Raw genomic sequence first — 22,816 nt, forward strand, 5'->3', positions numbered from 1 at the left:
AACTCAGGCCAACTTCTCAATGTCCCCTCTGTGGTTCCCTGACATCTTTCACAGACCTTCTTGCCTTTTACGGGTTTTACTGTTAATCGCTGAAACAGCAAGTAAGAATAACAGGCATGAGGAAGTTACAAAGGTTATCATATCTTTCTTTTTAGCACCAGCTGATAAAAGGTAGATCGGTGCAACTTTTATGGGCAGGAAATTGGCAGTATATTCTTGAAATACTCATTTGCTTTAGCTCTTCACCTTCCATCAGATAGATGTTTATGACCTGAGAAGGGCGGGGTCAGCAGAGTGGGGCGGGGCCAGCCTAGCGGTCTGGCCGAGCCCACGGCTGCCCCTGCCTGCAGCTCCGGCCCTGGAGTGGGACCCTGCGGGGAGCAAAGGGTTGCTTTAGAATGTTGGGCGCTGTTCATCAACTCCCAGGCTGGGCTGAGAAGCTAGTACTTAAGAAATTATGGCATCTGAGCCTACAATGTTAAAAAACGGAACTTTTGTACTAATACTGAGGATCACTCCATTGATGTTAAAAACAAAACAAAACAAAACCAATAAAACCAAAAGCAATGTCTAAGCTCTCTACTAAGAACACAATGAAGGTTAAGAGATCTCCAAAATAGTTGGCTGTTTACATAAATAGAACAGTTAGGAAAGCTACACAATGCCCAGATAAACTACATAAGGTGATCTGTGGAAGAAAAATAAAAGTTCATCCTTTTCCAAATCCTTGTCACAGAAAACAGTTACCTAGAAGTGGGGGCTGTGACAAGGCAGAGTCTTGTGTCTGCCACCTGTCTGAACAATTACCCCATGAGAATCCAACAGATTTCGTTAATTCCAGTGATTCTTCAGGAGCAGGAAGCCCATCATCAAAATATAGTGGGTGTTTTCCCCTGAGGTTTCTCAGAGTGGTGAGACAAAGGCACAAATTTAGCTCGGCACTAATTTGAGACTTTGAATATAGCTTTAACTTTCCAAAGAATGAGAAATACAGGTGAACTTGTAGCTTATCTGGTGATGATAGGAGCTTTCCTGTGTTCATCACGAACTTTCAGGAAGGAAAATATATCTCGATGGGCTACTGGGTGGACTTGTTGCTTCCACAGTCACTATTTAGAAGGAAATTAGAAAAACATGTGATTATTGGCTTAACGGGGCTTCAAACATCATAAAGGTGGTGGTCAGAATCATTACCCCAAAAATCATTTAAAATTCAGATTTTAAAACAAGAATTAAGTAGATTGTGGGAATAGGAAAATCATTTTACTTTTGGTTTTAAGATACAGTGGTAGTGTAGCTAAGGATGCAAAATCCTTACTTATTACAGCCTCATTCAGAGACTTCATCTTTGTCATCTGAAGCATTCCTGAACTATGCGGACTTCCAGAAATGTCTCAAATGAACATTTTGATCTATGCAAGCCATTTTTTTTCTTTTTTCTTTTTTATGTGGTAATAAAGCCACATCAAGAAACCACTAATGAGGGGTGCCTGGGTGGCTCAGTGGGTTAAAGCCTCTGCCTTCGGCTCAGGTCATAATCCCAGGATCCTGGGATCAAGCCCTGCATCGGGCTCTCTCCTCGGTGGGGAGCCTGCTTCCTCCTCTCTCTGCCTACTTGTGATCTCTGTCTGTCAAATAAATAAATAAAATCTTTAAAAAAAAAACAAAAAAAAAAAAAAAAGAAAGAAAGAAACCACTAATGAAACATTAACAATCTATTTCACATTGAAGTGGAAAAAAATATCCAAAAGGAATAACTTCGGATTCCATGAAGAAAAGTGCCCTATGAAGATTGTTACTTTTGCAGCATTTGAGATTGATTCATATAATTATTTGGTAACATTGTTTAAGAGCTAATGGGTCTTAATATAATACTGCATATTGCATAAGAATATAATGTATACTGTATGAAAAAGAATAAGACAGGACGTATTACTAGGGACTACAAGGACCAGTCATCAAGATTGTGCTTCAGAAGGCAGCAGCAATTTGGCTCAGGTCATGATCCCAGGATCCTGGGATCAAGTCCCATATCAGCTCCCCAGTCAGTGAGGAGTCTAATTCTCCCTCTTCCTCTGGCCCTCTCCCTAACTTGTGCTCTCTCTCACACACTCTATTCTCTCTTTCAAATAAAATCCTTAAAAAAATTAAAAACAAAGAAGGCAACGAAATGTGTGCAGAGATTTTTCTCACATTGAGAAGACTCTGAAAGTTTAAAAATGTCATAGCAAATAATATTAAAATTTTTTTGTCCACAAGGATACTGTGAATACAAAAATGCCTTTGTTATTGTTATGATACCAATAACTGTTTTAAAAAATTAAAACCAGGAAGCATCTGGCACAATAAATTATAAAATTAAACCAGGGGGTTATATTCAGGTTGAATGTTGTTTTGAAGCTTAGTTCATACAATATTTAAAAAGTTGAGAGTATTTTTATGTCTGATTTATTTTGTTTTACAAGAATTATGATGTGTTATGTATGTATTATCCTATATAAAAGAAAAAAATGAATATATTTGTATGATGCTGATGCTTAACTGGAAATGTTTGTGAAGTCGGTTAATTTATATTTATTTCATTTTTATTGTTTATAAATTTCCAATATTTTCAGTTCTATATTATTTAAGCTTCCTTTGAGTAAATTTACTAAGTTTTTCTTTTTAAAAAAAGTTGTGTGTTTTGATAAATCCATCTGCAAAATTGGAGATAAACAGAAAAATATGAAATAATTAAAAACAGACTTCTGTACAATATTAATGATTGAAAAAATCTATTATTTTGAAACTTTTGAAAATGATGTTTTTAGGAGTTTTTAATGTGAAAAAAATGCCCAAAATATGTTAAGTGAAAAGAGAAAAAAAACAAATACATTCCCAATCACAAAATTATTATGACATACATGTGTGTCTGTGTGTGTGACTGTGTGTGTTACGTTAAAGTATACCAAGAAGTCAACATGTTTAACAGTAATTCTTCTGAGTGTTGGGAACTTAGGAAATTTTTATTCTTTTTTAAGCTTTTCTGTGTTTTTCAAAATAGCTATCATCAGATTTTCTACAGATAAGGAAAAAACTTAATTGGAAAAGAGAAAAGCATACTCGGAAAAGTCTCTCAGGTAACAATGAAAAACTTAAAACAGAGAACTAACTTACAACATGGGTGGGTATTAGTGTCCCTGTTCTCTAGAGCTAGAAGATTCCAAGCCTCAGGGGGTTAAGCACCTTGTCCAAGGTCACACAGCTGTCATGGATGGACCAGGATCCAACAGCACCCCTGTCTCATCAGAACATCTCAGGCACAACCTACTTACTGTCCCTTGTGTGTTGGGTGTTCACTCCCCACTTCCTGCCTCCTAGAGACTGAGCCCACCCTAGTCCAGAGGGACCCTGCCTTCCTCAGAGGTCCCTGCCAGCAAGAGAGCCACAGCTGCTTTTAGAGCAAATAAGTATGAATCTTGGACATGCCCAGGCCCTAGCCTAACACTGCATCAACCCCATCTCTATCCCCTGCATACCATCGGCCCAGCCCAGGTCTCTCCAAGTGACACGCAGGTCACAAGGGAAAGGGACCAACACCTGGGTCTTTTCTCTGCCTGTGGTCACATCCTTTGGCTTTGACAGTTTTGAATGTACTGGTGTTGGGGGGACTGTCTTCCCTAGCACCGGGCTCTCAGGAACCCCACTAGACTGTGTAGGTCCTGGGGGCTGGGAGTGGGGGCAGACTGAGGGCGGCTTCCTGGCTGCCCCTGGGCTGGTTGTGGAGAAAGTTCAGGGAGCCTCAGGGCTCCTGGAGAGGGCGCTGTTAGGACAGCTCAGTAGGAATGCGCCTGCAACTCTACCTCGAGCCTGTGGGCAACACACCTAGCCTTTCTGAAGCCGGCTGAGGGACCCAGGAGACCAGGCACGGTAAAGCACACTGTAAACCGGTAAGCTCGACGTAAATATCAGGTGTGACTAGCCAGAAAGGGCCAGGAATCAAAGGACCCAGATAGCTGGCCATGGGAGTCTTCTCTGCTTTGTTAACCGCCGGATCCCCTGCACTAGGATGCTGCCTGATGCACAGCTGGCACTCAGTATAAATTGTTTAAATGGATGAACAAAGGGTCCCTGGTGGCTTTTCCCTTCTTCTTCAATCTGTGGTGTTTCACTTATGTGCCGAGAAAGTAGGTGCTGCAGGAAAGTGGGAGAAGGCACTGGAAAGGGATGGTTTCTCGCTGTGAACTTGGGCCAGTGCTTTGTCACCTGAGGCCTCAGTTTGCCTGTCTATCTGGTGGGAATAATAATAGGATCCACAGACGTCATCCCAAGTGACCAGCAAATGAAAACACAGAGGATTAAAAATTTTTTATCTGTTTATCTGCTGTTTATCTGTAACCTGTCAGAGTAGCCCCAGCAGGGACTCTTCAAAGACCCATCTAGATCTTTACTTAGGTTCTGGTGAGAAGTCAGCGTCTGAGGTGATGAAAATCTCTTATTTATTAGAAGTTGCCTGTATTAGAATGAGTCAAGATATCTGTGTGGGTAGAAATGTGTTTATTTAGGCATTGAATTCCTGATGTGTGTCCAATATTTCCTAATGATCCATTTAAGGAAAGGGAAATACGCCCATACAGAACTAGTTAAAAAAGTCTTGAGAAAGCACTAAATCTCCGCATTTATCTAAGAAAGAGGCCAACTCCAGACTCAGCTTCTTCAAGTCAGGAGCTGTGACGGAGTGTAGTGAGCTCCCTAAACAGATAAAAGAGCTCTTATTTCATCATTGAACTGCCTCCTCTGGAAGGCAGTGCTGAGCTCCAACATGCAAACCATCTTGGCTATAGTCCTTAGGGTCCCAGAGTGCTTGCAGGGATAGCCTCCCTATTATGTGTATCTGATTTTCCCAGTGGCTCTCCTCCTTCCTATGCTCACCTATACTCCTGCCCCTTCCCCCAAATCCCTCCTTACTTGCTGGCTGGGCCTGGGCTCTCTTTGACGAGGACAAAGTTTTCCATTGGTGGTTAAAGAGATAGCCTACATAAACATATGTATAGGTCAAGGGTCAGTGACTGAAGCACATTTCTGTCCTTGGCTCCTCCATCAACCTAGAGCAGCTTCCCTCATTATGCGCTTCTTAAACACAGAGACACAGGAGGAAAGTCTAAAAGAAAACACGCACCTTCCCTAATTTGTCTTCATCCAGGAAGGCCATGGAGGTAAGGTGCACAGCATACCATGCTGAATAGAGCCATGATCTATCTAGGCATCAGTTAGCTTTGGACAAACCACTTAACCCCTCCAGTCGTCAGTTTTCTCATCTGTAAAATGGGGTGATTAGACTGGAAAATTTCGTGGGCCTTTCTAGTCCTCAAAGAATGCTGCCCCTGCCTCCCCCCAGGTCACCTGCTCCTGCATGAATTCATTAGAACGTCAGGGATTCTAACTCTTGCCCTCCTGGAGTGAAGACAGACCCAGGTGACACCTGACAACAGTGCTGTAAGGCTCTCCCTGTCTATGCTCGATTACATGTGAGTCACAGGAAGAGACAGATCTATGTGGGTTCTTGGTCTTTGCTGCTTACGAGCTGTGTGTGATCTCAGAAAATTGTGTACCTCTGGATCTTTATCTCCAGAAGTGAGTGATACATCCTGCTTGGCAGAGTCCGTGGGAAATTACAGTTTTTTGTTTGTTTATTTTTAGGATAATGCCTGGCTCATCACAAGGATCCTCTTGTCACTGGCTCTCTACCTTCTTGCTGAGTCATATTGGGCTAGATGTGTTAGTAAGAGGGAAGCCACAGGTGTATCAGTTAGGCTGGAGGTGAAGCTGCTTTCTGTAGCAAAGAGACATATGAATACAGTAGCCTTAATGTGTCCAAGCTCAACCTCCTTTCTATTAACAGAGATCCTAAGATACTCAGAGGTAGGAGGTTGGTGAGCCCCTCTCCTCTAGGAGACCCCAACTTTCCACATCCTGTTCTTCCTCAAGACCAACTCGGAGCTCCCCTTCTTTGGAGCCCCTGGAGCCCTCCCATCCACAGGGATCACACAGGTCAGCCCCAGTGGGCTCAGCATGCTAGGTAGCTTTGGACCGCCAGACTGGGAGCTCCTTGAGGTCAAAGGTCATGTCCACTCCGATCTTGACACGGCTTTGGGAAAGTACTTAGCTTAGAGCTTGGCACATGGTAGGCTCTCCAGAAGGATTTGATCCCCCCCTCCACCCCTGCCCCAGTGATTGCATTCTTGGAGACTTGAGCCAGCCATGATTATGAAAGCTGAGGTGTTTGCTTAGTCATCACCGACTTCCATATTTTTTAGCTTAATTACCATGCAATTTCCTCATATCCTCCAATAAATGAAAGACCAAAAATGCATATCTTTGGGGGACAGAGGATATGTAAAATTAATTCTTATGAAAGTCCTTGACTCATCACAAAAATTCGAGAAATGTGCTTCTTACACATGAACACAGGGAAATACCAATTTTCCTGTAATGGGCAAGCTAATCACCCTTGGGTTGAAGGGCTGACTGGGATGCCCAGTGGAGTGAATGTCTGTATAGTAAATTTTATAGAATCAAATTTTTTAGTAGGAAAACTTACCATAGTCGTTAGTTTTGGTAACTTCTCCAATTTGAGTATCTTATGACTAGCAATCCCAGAGAGCGAGGTAATTCAGCCATCCACCTCAATTTTATTTCACAGTTTGTAAACTGATGGGCAAACCACACCCCCAAGTGAGCATATCAATGGGAGTGCTACTGAGATATTGTATAGCTGACATATGGGGAAGGACATAGATTGTTTTACCTGCTTTGAAAGTTTTCAGACAAACATTCTGTGGACATTCCTTGTTTTATAACCAACTTTAAGTTATTTCTAAGGGAGTGTCTTGGTCCTGCCCATGGCTGCTTCTTTTAGCACAGTTCTGTAGTGAGCGAGATATTATGTGCTTTTTTTGGCCCTGGAACTTTTGTAAGTATAAATAAAGTCTAAATAAAATTGAGGTAGATGACTGAATTACCTTGCTCTCAGGGATTGCTAGTCATAAGATAGTCAAATTGGAGCAGTTACCAAAACTAACTTTTATACTTTTATAAATATATTTGCTTTGGCTACTGGTTAAAGCCAATATAGTATATACTTATCCAACCTCATAAATAGGAATGCCTCATACAGTTGTGCAGGTTGTGCACTGCATGGCTCCAAGATGTGCTATTTACATGGATCATGATGGCATCTCCAAAGCCATATGGCACAACCTCCATAATACTCCAGAAAAGCCTGTCTCATAAATTACCTGCAAATTTATCAGCAGATGCATGCTTGAACTCGCTGCCATTTAGTGTTAACAGAAGTTTGATTGAGAGAAGCAGTCCCAAGACCCATGAAACATGCCTGTTCCTGGGTACTGAAGATTTGTTCCTGGAACAATATAGATTAATAAAAAGTTGTGATTCTGGACCACATTGTTCTTATCCTGTGTGCAACTGCTTTTACTTAATTACGCTCTGGCATAAGGCCTCAACCACATCGGAGAATGCAATGAGAAATGTTATGAGCCTTGCCATAGTTCTCTAAATATTCTGGTGGAGGAAATTCTCACAATATATAACCTCTTCAGAAGGGCTCATGGGAGAAATTTCTCTCTGGTCCTAGTATCAGGGAGACTTATGATTTTCCTGAACAGTCTGATCTGAAAGACAGGTGTTCAGACTCACGTAACTGAACTGTTTTCCTGTGTGTCACTGACAGTTGGAAAGCTGAGGGGCAAGTCAGTGGCCCGGTACTAACTAGTATAAAGACCTCACAGCATGGGTTTATGTTCTTGTCTCATTCTTGGCTTCATCAACACCATAAATTCAACAAAAGCTATTGAGTGCCTACCACACACCAAGCACTCTTGTAGATCTTATCCTGAACAAAACAGACAGAAGTTCCTGTAAGGAAGCTTACATTCTAGTGGAGGGATACATGGTAAAAAAAATCACATATGCATATTGGTAATATTGTCTATGTATTACATATATATAATATTATATATATGCATATGCAATATTTTATATTATAAAGAATTATAAAGAATTGCCTATACATACACATATGTGTAATATTATAAGTTATATATGCATGTATGTAATATTATATTAGTATGGTAAAGAAGTAGAAAATAAATCAGGGAAAGGCAAGATGGTGGGAGAATTTTAAAAAGAGTGGAGATCTGAGAAAAACGTTCTGAGAAGATGCCATTTGAGCAAAGCCTGAGGAGTTGTTGGAAGTGTGCTGTGTGGATCTTTGGGGAAGAATATTCCAGACAGAGGGAATGGTAAGTTCAAAATTCCCGAGGCAGGAGTGGGCTGGGCATTCAGCTGAGCATGCTGAAAAAACAGCAAGGGTGTTGGTGTGACTGGAGAGCCGTGAGTGAGGAGCGAGGACTGTACCTGGAGGAAGAGCCACTGATGCCCATGGGCTGTGTGGCACATAAGGTGAAAAGCATCCGAGGATTCTGAGAAAAGGGTCCCAGGGTTCTGAGGGGAGGAGTGACATAATTCCCAAGGGCAGACAGAAAAGTCAAAGGCAGACCCAGGAGGCCAGTTAGGAGACAACTGTAGGAGTTCAGAGGTGATGGGGCTTGAGTTGCTTGGTGGCGGGGGCAGGTGAGAAAGGGGCCTGTTTTGGGTGTATGGTCAACCCTTGACCATGGGAGCGAGATAGGAGCATGGTAGACTCGGACATGCTAAGTTTGAGGGGCTGGCTAGACACCATGGAGGAAGAGTGAGCTGGAGTTTCAGGCAGATATCTGGGCTGGGTGTAAGCAAAGCAGGGTGCTTGGAGCCATACACTGGAGGGGAAGCTCACAGGGTGAGTGTGGGTAGAGAGGAGGCACTGCAAGGACAGAGCCCTCAGGTACTGCAAAGCTAAGAGTTCACTGAAGTAGCCTATCTTCATTTTTTCTTAGCTTGGTATACAAATTGTATTATTTTTAGTTTTCTAAACCTCCTTACATTCTACTCAGAACAAGACAAACATAGTTGAATCCAGTGCTGACATGCTGTCATCTGTGTAAGAAATGTTTACTCAGAGCCGATTACATGCCTGGCATTCGGAGCTGGGGATGACCAAATTTCCTCCCCGCCCCCCGCCGAAGCTTGTATTACAGTTGAGAACAAGGACAGTACTTGACATGTCAATAAACACACAAGATGGTTTCAGGTTGTATCAGGTGTTATAAAGGATCTAGAACAGATAAATAGATGGTAACTCAGGACAGGAGTTGGGTCTTCAGTGAGGACAAGCTGTTTGAACTGAACCAAAGTAGAGAGAAGGAACCATGCAGTGTTCTCGAGGAAGAGCGTTCCAGGTAGAGCGAGCAGCCAGCGCAAAGGTCTGGGATGGGAATGAGCTCCGCCTGTCGGGTGACAGGAAGTAGGCTGGCTGGGGTGCCTGGGACACAGTGAGATGGGGAGCGGTGCAGAAGGCAAAGCCAGAAGTGGGGAGGGGACCACTCATGTTGAGTCTTGCCAGCATGGCTAGATCTCTGGGGGTTATTTTCAGTGCATTGAGAAGTCACTGCGGAGTCTCAGCAGAGCAGTGAAAGGACGTCATGTACCTCACGGTTGAGTGCAGCACGGACTGTTAGGAGCAGAGAGACTGGCTTGGAGGGTGTCACGGTGGATGAGGACACAGCCAGTGGGGTCTGGACTAGGACGGGAGCAGTGCAAGCAGGACAGGGCACAGAGTATTTGAAGGCCTTGCTGAGGGATTGAATGAAGGCAGAGAGAAGTCTTTGATGACTCCTGGGTTTTGGCTTGAGCAGCTAGATGGGTGTCATTCCATTGACAAGAGACCAGGTACACTGCAAGAGGACAGGGTTTCCCTAAGAAATGAAGAGCTCCCGTCCAGCTGTGTTAAATTTGAGATCCATGCGGGTCACTTTGCAATTCTTCACATGATCTACAAAGGAAGTCCCGCATTCATTCAGTATTACACTCCCTCCAGCCATGTTTCAGAGTTTCAGCTTCTCCACAGCCTCCCCAATACTTGTTACTCCGTCTTGTTAGTCTAACCATCCTAGTGTGCATGAAGTGATACCTCACTGTGGCCTTAATTCTCATTTTCCTAATGACATAGGATATCTTTTCATCTGTCAGTTTCTGGCCTGCAGGGTTGTGGGTCCCTAGCCTGGGAAGCCGGGACGGGGCTGTATTTAGAACATGCTGTTAGCCTTCCTATCAGATCTAAGGAGGAGCATGTTTCGTCAGGGTGTGAGCAAACATCGAGGCCCTTTCTAAAAACAGATGTGGTTTTTGCCTGAGAGCCTAGTAAAGGAAATTAACTTTGAAAGTTTTAAAATTATTTCACACACTAAAGGAGTAAAGGGGGGAAAAAACCCTAGTATGAATAAGATCTAAGAGAAACTCTATTATAAGAAAATATTACTATTTAAGTACTTGCTTGGAGGATATTTATTTGCAATGAAAGCCCCTGACTCCTCTGACCCAGCTGTGCTAGACAGGCCAACACCGCTGTCCTGGACATCCAGCCATCCTATAACACACACAGACAAACAGTACTTTCTCAGGACTAGGATTTCTTCCTTCAGGAAGATGTCAGGCCAGCGAGCTCGACCACAGGGTGTGTCCAGACCCTGAGAGGTTTATTTGAAGTCCTCAGTTGCTCAATCACAAGATATTTGGTGTTCCCAGTCTGCAGTTTGGGGGCTAGAGGGCTGCCTTTCGGGTGGCCTGGAACAGGGATTACATCACTAAGAATCTCTTAGCCTAAACCTGACTGGAAACAAATTTGATCTTCACGTATAGTGCAAACCAGGAATTCCCTAAAAATGAGCCTGCTGATCCAGCAGCAATCCTTCTGAGAATCCCCACCTTAGTTAGCTGGGAAATCTGATTCCAAACTTGACTGTCTCTCTCTTCCTCCATATACATTCTCTCATCCTACGAGTAAGCATTACGATGAATCACTCTGCTCTTTAGAGCTCAGAGTAGTAGAAATCTCAAACCAAGGCAGATTAAACAAACACACATGTTTGCAATCATTTACATGACAGTCTATTCCCTGACGGGACTTCTGTCGGACCCTGGTAGGCAGAACAGCTTTGCCCCTCTGGAAAGCAGCTAGCTGGACAGACAAAGAGGAGAAAGGAGGGCCGGCGGCCGGCTGCTGAAGGTGGTACCTGTATATTTTATACAGTCCTGGGCTTTACCACTTTGTAGTCATGGTTTCGGGCAAATTACTGACTTTCTATGAACCTCCATTTCTTCCTCTGGAAAACCGAGCTAAGTTTACTTACTTGGAAAGGCTGGTTTGAAGCACAAATGAACAGTGAGCGTGTGAGCGTCTTGCATGGAAAGAAGTCGTCCACCAAGAACACCATGGTTCTATCGTCTTTTTCCCCAATCCTCAGAAGGAACTTTCTTTCCCTTTCTTTTCAACCCCCCCCCCAGATGCCAAACCCCAAACCCCAGGAATAATTCCAGACATTCAGAAGTTACTCAGCAGAAGTTGTTTTAGATGAAACAAATCCAGATTTTTGGATGAACAGAGTATCAAAGAGCTTAATGGATTTGATCATTTAACAAATACTCATTGGTGCCTATTATGTTCCAGAGACTGTTCTAGGTACCAGAGAAACAGCTATGAACAAAATAGGCAAAAATCCATGCCCTCATGGAGCTTCCATGCTAGCTAGAAAGGAGAGAGAGTAAGACTCAACAAATCAGTCATTAAAAAGCACTGGAGGGGCACCTGGGTGGTTCAGTCTGTTAAGCATCTGCCTTTGGCTCAGGTCATGATCTCAGGGTCCTGGGATCCACCCCCTTGGCAGGCTCTATGCTCAGCAGGGAAGTGGTTTCTCCTTCTGCTCCCCACCTCCCAGCTCTTACGCACTTGCTCTCTCACTGAAATAAATAAAAAAAATATATATTTAAAAACAAAAAACCGGAACCCACACACATTGGAGGTGAACTGGAGCTGAGTACTCTGGAGAGAAAGCAGGGGAGGAGGATGAGGAGTGGTGGGGTGAGGTGAGGCTGGAGATGGTTGGGGGCATTCCTAAGGGCTAAAGCTGAATTCTTTAGGGTCCAGTTAGCTTTCCTGGGCTCATTTCTAAAGAGGCATCCCCTTCCTTCCAGGGCTGCCAACACTCTGCTCCAGGCGCCCAGGCACAGGGGCAGAAGCCAGGCTGCCATGGTAAGGGAGAGCCATGTCAAGGCATGCAGACGGAAGGAGACTCTGGGCAGCGCAGCCTGCCACCTGACCCTGGGAATTAGATCACCTTGGGAAAGATTCTCCATCTTGGCTCTGAGTAAAACAGCCTTGCACTGTGCTTCCTTAAGTAGCACTAGACAGAGACTAGTTTCATACTCTTCAAAGCCCTTCCCTGTTTGCATTGTATGAAGGACACATTCTTATCTAAACTCGTCCAGACTAACAGCCGCTAATTTCCTAGCAACACGGCCCTAGCCGTTCTGGCACGGAATGGAATGAATGCTAGCACAGAACTGGAAGTTTATACTCTAGGGAAAAAAAAAAAAAAACCTTCAAAATTCTTTCTATTGGTCTTCCCTACTACTCAATCCCTACCTCCAGGCACCATCTTTGACCAAGTTCAAGAGGCAGTTAGTTCCCTTCCATTGGCAACTATTAATGAAGCCCTGGGTGACAGCGGAGCTGAGAGCACTCTGTGTAGCTAACCCTACAGCTTGCACTGACCCCCAACCACCGCAGTCTCTTTCTCGACTGTATGGGATCATCAGTTTTCTGCCTCATGACATCTTTATTAGGAAGCTTGGACAAGTCTAAACAAAAAAGGATTTAGAACCACACCGTGGGGTGCCTGGGTGGCTCAGTCAGTAAAGCATCTGCCTTTGGCTCAGGTCATGACTCCAGGGTCCTAGGATTGAGCCCGCTATGGGGCTTCCTGTTCAGTGGAGGGGTCTGCTTCTCCTCCCTCTGCCCCGCCTCATGTTCTCTTTCACTCTCTCAAAAAAACAAGTAAGGAGCACCTGGGTGGCTCAGTGGGTTAAAGCCTCTGCCTTCGGCTTTATCCCAGGGTCCTGGGATCGAGTCCCGCATCGGGCTCTCGGCTCAGCAGGGAGCCTGCTTCCTCCTCTCTCTGCCTGCCTCTCTGCCTACTTGCGCTGTCAAATCAATAAATAAAATCTTTAAAAAATAAACAAAATCTTAAAAAGAAAAAAAGAAAGAAACAGCACATTGTGTGAGGGTAAGATTGGTAAAGGATGGCAGGTTGGCTGTATCTCCCCCCCCCCGCCCCCCCGCCCCGAGCCCTGCTTGCCTCCTGCTCCCTCTGCCTCCTTCCAGCGGCACTGCTCGCCCCCAGCTGTGGTGGGCCCAGCTAGGAGAATGAGGGCTCCTCACCTTGCAGAAATCTATAGTGACTCACAGGGGCCTGGACTCCTGTTCTGGAGACTGATGTGATTCCCTTCTCTCTGCAGACAAGTTGCCCTCAGAATTCTTATTATCCCAGTTAGGATGGGCTCAAACTTGAGATAGGATGCACAGAACTGCTTTTATTTGTTCTCAGAGTGAGGCTGACACACACTGCATTTCCTTCTTTTAAAACTTAGTTTATGTGACTGAGAATAACTGATATATTTGATGAGAAAATACATTCACCTGTAGATGTCACTAGAACTGGAAAAAAGACCAGAAAGTTTCTTTTGTTTTTATCATAAGATACCTTTCTTTTAAAAAATAAAATAAAATGAATCCTAGTTTGACTGATGATGTGCCTCTTCCTCTGGCCCAGCACCTAGTCTCCTGCCAAGCTCCACACTGGTCTTCCCCTCCTCCTGAAGTGCTCTGCTGTTTCCAGGCAAACTGTGTCCTCCCCTCAGTGTCTAAAGTACTCCTTTATCTTGGGGTAAGAAAAGAAAATTTGTTGAGTTCAACAGACCTGTTGAGTATCTAGAAGGTACCAGGCATCTGCACTCACGATTCAGAAATAAATGCAATAGGGCCATGGCACTTACAGTGAGCCTTGTAAGCTTCGTCCTAAATCCATTCTTGGTCATGCACTGTGTCCCTTTTGTTCCCCACTCTGTCCCCAGCACCAAGCACAATGCCTGGCACATAGTGCCAGGAAAGACTGGTGACTCACTGGCTCCCTGATTCCTTACGACCACCCTACAAGGCAGGCAACATTTTCCTCCTTTTACAGATGAAGTGAGGCTGCCAGCGGCTAAGGGCCATCTCCCAAAGTCTCCTGCTAGTAATGACTCAGGCATTTGTTTACAAACCCTTTGCTTTTCCTCCTGTATAGCACATCATACCACTTCCCTTTCTAGGAGTGTTCCCATCTGTAAATTCAGAGGAGGAGCCCGGGTGATCCCACAATCCCTTCCAGCTCTGAATTTCGTAGTCAATGTTCAAAATTGGTGCTAGCGTGCATACCTGTTTCCCCTGGGAGGCTTCTTACGTGTTTTTTTCTGAACACTCATTTCTCCTGCCCCCATTATACTACCAGCTCTTTGAGTTTAGTATTTTACTTTATAACTTATTCGTAGCATCCCCAGGTCTGTATTCTACCCTCAAGAACTTCTCATTTTTAAAGTCCACAGCTCTGTAAACCTGCCTTATTTGAACTAAGTAAATCACATGCTTTACTTCCCACCACCAGGAATTTCTCAAGGACTGCAGCCAGCTTGCAGCACTCCGTGGCAGGCCTCCAAGAGTCCCGTGCCTTAAGATGGACGAGATAATCCTTGGAAATGACAACTCTTGATCTTGAAGGGAGAAATGCAGACGTTAACATTTAAAATTTAACATTAAAAAATGCTAAAACAGTAGCATTTCTATACACTAACAATGAAAAATAAAAAACGGAGTTAAGAATTTAATGCATCAAAAAGAATACAATATTTAGGAACAAATTTAACAAAAGAAGTACAGTCCCAGTACACTGAGAATTAAAAAAACATTGTTGAAGAAAACCAAAAACCTAAATACATGGAAAGATAGATAGCCCATGTTTATAGACTGAATGGCTCAATATCGTTAAGATCACCACACTCCCTAAACTGATCCACAGTTCACACATAATCCCTATCAACAACCCACCTGGCTTTTTTAGGGACATTGACAAACTGATATTTAAATGTATATGGAAATGCAAGGGAAACAATCTTGAAAAAGAACCACGTTAGAAGACTTATTCTGCTCGATTTCAAAACTGCAAAGTATAGTCATCAAGTCACTGTAACACTGGAATAAGGATAGATAATATAGATCAGGAGAATAGAATTGTGAGTGTAGAAAGAAATTCTTACATTTGTGGTCCATTGATTTTGACAAGGGTGTTAAGACAATTCAATGAGAGAAAAAAATAGTCTTTGTAACAAATGGTTCTGGGACAAGTGGATATTCACATACAAAAGAAGGAGTTTGGACTCCTACCTCACACCATGTACCAAAATTAACTCAGATGGACCAAAGACCTAAATACAAGAACTAACACCATGAAACTCTTAGAAGAAAATAGCGGTATAAATCTTCATGTCCTTGAATTGGGCAACAGTTTCTGACATGTGCCACTAAAACCAAACAAAAAAAATTGAAAGGTTGGATTTCATCAAAATTGGAAACTTCTGGGCTTCAAAAGACATTAACGAAGAAAGTAAAAAGACAAACCCCAGAATGGGAGAAAATATTTGCGAAATATATATCTGATAGAGGTCCAATATTCAGAATATATAAAGAACACTCAACAAGTCAAGAGTAAAAAGACAAATAATGTATTCACTATGCTTTTCTGAGTTATCTTACATGCAAGTACATGTTTTTAATGTTGTCTGTCCTCTGTGCTGTTACTCAAAGTTTGCTACTAAAATATATTAAACTATACAAAAGACAAAAAACACAATTTAAAATGGTAAAGGATCTGAATAGACATTCTCATAACAAGATATACAAATATTTAATAAGCACTTGAAAATATGTTCAACATCATTAGTCATGAAGGAAATGTAAATCAAAACTACAAGAAGAAGCCACTTCCTCACACTAGGATGGATATAGGAATAAAAGACAAGTAATAACAAGAATAGTGAGGCTGAGGAAAGACTGGAACCCTCCTTCATTCCTGGTAAGTATGTGAAATAGTGCTCAAAAAATTCAACATTGTTATGACATGATCCAGCATTTCTATTCCCAGGGGTGTGTGTATGTGTGTGTGCATGTACATATATGAAAACATTTGAATGCACAAAAACTTGCATATGAATGTTCATAACAGTGTTGTTCATAATAGCCAGGAGGTAGAAATAATCCAATACCCATCAACTAAGGAATGGATAAGCAAAATATGGTATATCCATGCAATGGAATATTATTTGCCCATCAAAAGGAATGAAGAGCTGATTTGTGTTACAACAGACAACCCTTGAACACATTATGCCTAATGAAAGAATACATTCACAAAGACCACATTATTGCACAATTCCATTTATATGAAATGTCAAGAATAGGCAAATCCATAGAAAGAGAAAATAGAAGTGTTTGTCAGGGGCTGGAGAGAGCAACAATGGGGTGACTGCTAGTGGGTACAGTTTTGGGCGGGGTGGTTGGTGTTGAAAATATTCTGGAATTGAATGGTAATTAATAGTTGTCCAACTCTGAAAGTGGTGAAAATTATGATAAATTATATCTAAATAAAGCTGTTTAAAATAAATCTTGTAGGAAATTCAATAGGAAAATGAGAAAGGCTAACTGAAAATCCCAGGCTAGCCACCATTCTTAGCACCTTGAAGGCCCCCCACAACCACTGTGGCAATACCACGCCCATAGAATCTAAATCTGTGGATTTTCAAGGTTGTATCCACATAGCAATGATTCTTCAACCTCCCTATGATATCCCCACTGGGTGATTACCTAGCCTAAGCTTGAGTAGGCTGTTTCCCCCCTTTCCAAACTTTTCTTGAGTGTCTACTAAGTGCTCAGTTCTGGGCTAAACATTGAGAATACACTTTGTATGGCTGTCTCTTTAATGTGACAAACATTTATCTGAATATTTATAATGTTTCAGGCATTTTACTTGTTTCTGATCATTTTTATTTATTTGTACCTCTTTCAGTTTTGGTTCTCCTAGGAGCAGATCCTGAGACAGATTCAACTGGAAATAGTTTTGGGGGAAGCACAGGCAATACCTGTAGGGGAGTGGGAAGGAATCCAGGGAAGAAAGGAAGCCAAGAAAGCATCTAGCACAGTGAGCCATTAATACTTAAGCCTAAAGGGAAACTCTGGGGAAAGGGGTCTAACTCATCTGAAAAAGTAGCTGGCCTCCCAAGGGCTAGTAGCTGGGTTATCTACAGGCTACTAAATCATGACTCCCTGGTTGAGTGCATGCTGGGCAAAGGTTAATTTCTCAATCTCTCTGTTGCCCAAGGAAGTGTAGGTTATGCATCCTTCCCAAGATCTGAATTGGGAGAGGGGAGGAAGAGCCCAAATGCAGATTTGGGCAATTGGTACTTGGCAGGACCTGTGGTCCAGGGGATGTGTGTGGGACATGGACAGCATCTGCTATAATACTTTACTCCTTCAGGATGTCTGGGTGTCTGACTCTTGATTTCGGCTGGGATCATGCTCTCAGGGCTGTGAGATTGAGCCCTCTGACAAGCTTCATGCTGAGCATGGAGCCTGCTTAAAATTCTCTCTTTCCCTCTCCCTCTGCCCCTCCACCCTCCATGCTCTCTCATAAAAAAATTATTTGAAAAAATACCTTCATCTTTCCACATACCAGAAATGGTGTCCAAGGATACACAAAACCCATCATAACACCATGAATTAGGTCAAGGTAAAGGAGACTTAAATCTTTCTGGTAAGGCAATGAATAGCCTCCTAATCAATCCAGAAAAACAGACACTATTTCTCAGCATACCCTTTGTCACACACTGTGTTATGCCCCAATAATGGGTCTGTGATTAAAGGAGCAAGACTGATACAAAGTGAAGGTCAAGCACAGCTTTATTTCACACCATGCATCAAGAATCTAACCGAACGTTCAGGGACGCACCTCATACAAGAGAGGGCGACCCTTCTCTGTTTCACAGACTAGCTTTTAAGGGCAAAGACCATGAGGTCGGGCCTGGCCATGCACAGGTGACCAATGAGACTGTAACACACACAGGAAACTCCACAGTGATCCTAGGTGACCAATTGAGTTACAATTTACCCTAGTAGACATTTGAGCCAGCCTATTACACCTTGATTGGGACTGGTGCCCAAAAGGCTCCCAAAGGGCGGGGCCCATACTCCTTAGTAACCAGGGACACAGTATGCATCCCCCCACTGATCTGGATGTCTCCACCTGGTCTGAACCACCTTTGTATCTGGGCTTTGTTACCTGAAGCTGGTTTCTGGGACTTGCTCCAAGTAAATCCCCTGGGGGAAGGGGAGCAGGGACAATTTCTAAATAGGTCCTTACATTCCCCCCTTTTCTTTGGAGACTAGTCAAATCTTTGACTTTTTAGCCAGTTCTATACCCTCCTTTTAATGGCTGCTAGACTGTTTTAAGGACTCCAGTGTGATTTACCCAGAAACAGTATTTCTCTCCTAAGGTTATGCAGAGCCCCCCTCCTCCTTTTGTCAGAAACAGTAAGTTAGTTAAGCCCCTCCTTTTTTATTCACAATTGCTTATACCTCCCTTCTATATCTTAACAACAGGGCCAAAAATGAATTTAATGAACTCGTTGTTTTTTGAGTCTTAGTTTTAGTCCACGATTGGCGGGGTCCATTGGTAGCGACATCCACCTCTGGGGGGTATTCTCGTCCTCGGCTCGTTTGACGTGACCTGCATGAATCCAGGCCCTGATGCCGTCTACTTTTATTGCTATGGGGGTAGTCAGGATGACAGTAAGTGGTCCCTTCCAGCGAGGCTCCAAGCTTCCCACTTGGCAGCAGCACATCCAAACTAAGTCCCTGGGTTGGCGAGGATGTGGCTCCACCTCCGAGTTGGTCCCAGTGTGGGCAGTCCAGATCCCTGAATGGGCTCTTTTAAGACAGACTGTAATGCCTGCAGTGACTGGAGCACAGACTGAGCAGTCATTTCTGCTATAGCAACCTCTTTCTCTTTTTCCCCTTCCCATTCTAGTTCTTTCTGCATTTACCACCTGACATTGAACACATCTATCAACCACATCTTGAGCCTTATGCCCTAATTTAGAAACCTAAAACTGCTTGCCCATAAGCTCTTTAAACTTGCGTGTCCCCAAATGAGTGCCCTGATGTATTTGGCTTACTAAATTTCTACTATTCCCACTAACTGAGTCAGATTCTTCCTTTCAAATCCTTCAATTTTCTGAAGTTTCCTCCTTATATCTGGGGCTGACTGACTGGCAAAAGCAAGACTGTCTACACGAGTTATCGTGCAACTTCTCTGAAATTTACCTTAAGTTGTCTAGCTTAGGTAAACAAACATTTAATAACAATCTAATCTAGAATTTGACACCCATAAAGCCATGTTATTAAAACATAATTTTTCTCTCTAAAATCACCCTCATTTCCAGAGATAGCCAAATCAGGACTAACTCGTTTGAAAAACAAGTCCAGTTTAACAAACTTGGCCTAATTATTTACATAAGCTCAGCAAGAACAGTGAGTAATCATATAGATCTTTTAGAGTCTGCTTTGCTGGAACTTTTTATAAGGAATCTCTAGGTTGAACTTTTAGTAGCCTCTCTGGGCCAAAAGCCAAGCCACGTACTTGCCATCAGACATGCCTGCAATACCTGTCGACTTGGGCAAATTCCTCCCCCTGAGGTACCCAAAGTATCTTGAGGCTCCTGCTCCTACCAGGGAGTGACATTCTTTACTCACCTGGTGAGGCTGCTGGGAACTCTCTAAGCAAGGTATCAGGCCAACAGTTCCAAAGGGCTTTACAGCTCCAGGTTTTGTAAAGTCAACCTTAGTTCCTTTAAGCTGTCTGGTCATATCTGAGTCTTTTCAAATATGACATTCCCATCAAAGCCTTGGTAAAATAACCAGTGTTCAATGTTGTCCTGCTACAAGGAGAACAGATTCTTATTGAACTTATGCAAATGACTGATTGCCAAGGAAGAATACTTATTGAGCCCTTCTGGTTTCAGAGGGTTCAGATAGAGAGAAAAGTTGAATGCCTTGCTTTGTTTACAAATGAACATCTTTACATCTCTGTAAGTTACAGGTAACTTAAGAAAAAGTTTCCCTAGTCTAGAGGAGCAAACATTACAGAATCAGTAATGTTTAAAACATTAAGAGACACAACATTACAACCTCTCAGTTCATCTAGTCCCATGTTACTAATTCTGGTTTAGTCTGAATGTAGCCCTTACTTCTGTAAATCTTTACCCATTTCAGTTCCCAGGATTTTAACATATCAAAGTCTTCCCTATGAATTTCCTTTAAGGTGGATTCATCTTAAAAGATAATTAAAACAATTACAAATGACAAAAACTCAGAATAGATATGGTTAAAAATCAAGTGATGACCCTTATCAAAACATTAAACTCTAGGAACTGTATAGAACCTCTAGAACAATTACAGCATTTACCCAAATGCAACCCAAGGTTTATCAGTAACTTAGCATATCAAGGAAGCCTTATGAGCCAAAGAGATCTCCTTTACAACTCTGGGCAGGCAAAGAGAAAACCATTTACAGATCAACTAACCTAAGAAAACTTTGCCCTTTTACACAGAGAGAAAACCAGCCTTTCTATACCAGTCTTTCCTTTTCTTTCTTCCTAAGACAGTGAGTTTTCTGGGTTTCCCTCCCATCGTAAATGATGTCACAGACAAAGGGAGGGGAATCTTTCAGATGCTGTCCTGCTCGCGTCCCTTGCAGGAACTTAGGAGTGTCTTAGCTAAGGTCTGTCCGAATAAACCCCGGACCAGGCTACTCCATGGAGTAGATGACTGTTATGCCATATGACACCCCACAAGACTCAGGGTGCATCCCACTCAGACTCTGTAGCCGAAGCGGTGGAGCCATACAGACACATTCACACAGTCAGGCACTCTTCAGACTTAAACACCCTCCCCTTTGGGTATCCCTGGCTAATGGGAGGTGATCAGTCTCCCCTTCCATTCTTTACGAATGGATCTAGCTCAAACAGCGGCCAGGGGCTGTTACAACAGAATTCAATTAAGCACAAAAGATGTTAACCAACAGATTTCAAAAGCACAAACCTAGTTCCAGCAACCAGCGCTCTCGCATTTTATCCCATTTGGTTGAAGTTTCAGGTTAGCAAAGACTTTGAAAGCTACTTTAACAATTACCCATTAAAACTTTGAGTCAGACAATTAGCCATCAGTTCTAGTCATCTCTTTGCTAACAGATTTCAACAGATTTTAACACAGATTTTTTTGACCTTAAGTAAAAACTCTGAAGTTTCACATTTACTACTGTTAACTCAAAAGACATGTTTATCCTAATTAATCCAACAAACTTAACTTAGTTCAAATACTGATTTACGTTCCACCTGGGCCCACTCCACTTCGAATGTTTACCTGAGACCTGGGTGGGAAGATCCGGAGTGGGGAGTGTTAGGTCCAGGGGGCACTCTTCTTGTTTCCCGACAGTGAAGAACAGAACAAAGTGCCACCAGAACACAGAGAAAGGGTTCCCAGTTCTAGGGCTCATTGGCTCCAAGAGAGGAGCACATGCTATGCTTTCCCTCCAGCAAGGGGGAGGGGGTAGGCAGTCTCCGTCGGGCCAGAGAGGGCAAGGAATGTCCCCAAAACAAAGTTCTTTCGGCAGCTGCTTGGGAATATTCCTTAAAGTCTCTGTCTCAAGTTAGACTAACCCCAGTTGACTCCAGTTATAGCCATTAAGTCAGAGTTCCTTCACTCTTCTTGCCCCATTCCTTCAAACACAACAAACAGCACAGCAGACAGCAAAAAGACAAGACCAAGACAGCCGCAGGCCCAGCAGTTCTTACCCAGAGCCTGCCACCGGTGGGGACTTTTTGATCTTCTGGCTGTCCAGGGGGACTCGAACCCCTGGCCGCCTAGGGGGACTCAAACCCCCGACTGCCTAGGTGACCGCTTAGGGGGACTTGAACCCCCTGACTGTCTAGGGGAACTCGAACCCCCTGGCGATCTACCAGTGGAGGGAAGGGGTGTCCCCGCATCCTCTCCAACCCTGTGGAGCATGGCCGTGTCCGGCTTCACCCCGGTGGACTATACCTGGAGCTCCACCCAGACAGACCGACTGATCTCACAGAGCACCTGGAGATCGGCGGATCCCACAGAGTAAAATCTGTGAGATCTTACCTCGAGGCTTTTCCCAGAAATTCTGATGCTGGCTCAATTCTTGGCTCAATACTTGTCGTTTAATCCCGGACGAGCCCCCATATGTTATGCCCCAATAATGGTTCCATGATTAAAGGAGCGAGACTGATACAAAGCGAAGGTCAAGCACAGCTTTATTTCACACCATGCATCAAGAATCTAACCGAACGTTCAGGGATGCACCTCTTACAAGAGAGGGCAATCCTGTTTCACAGACTAGCTTTTAAGGGTAAAGGTCATGCGGTCGGGCCTGGCCATGCACAGGTGACCAATGAGACTGTAACACACACAGGAAACTCCACAGTGATCCTAGGTGACCAATTGAGTTACAATTTACCCTAGTAGACATTTGAGCCAGCCTATTACACCTTGATTGGGACTGGTGCCCAAAAGGCTCCCAAAGGGCGGGGCCCATACTCCTTAGTAACCAGGGAGACAGTATGCTTCCCCACCACTGATCTGGATGTCTCCACCTGGCCTGACCCACCTTTGTATCTGGGCTTTGTTACCTGAAGCTGGTTTCTGGGACTTGTCTCC

The 22,816-nt window shown here is 43.4% G+C and overlaps 1 pseudogene; it reads left to right on the forward strand.

The window, feature by feature from the left end:
• Positions 1-593: 593 nt before the first annotated feature.
• Positions 594-1,359, forward strand: LOC116568176 (annotated as a pseudogene).
• Positions 1,360-22,816: the final 21,457 nt, after the last annotated feature.

Source organism: Mustela erminea, chromosome 10 (genome assembly GCF_009829155.1).
Source record: "Mustela erminea isolate mMusErm1 chromosome 10, mMusErm1.Pri, whole genome shotgun sequence".
Lineage (NCBI taxonomy): Eukaryota > Metazoa > Chordata > Mammalia > Carnivora > Mustelidae > Mustela > Mustela erminea.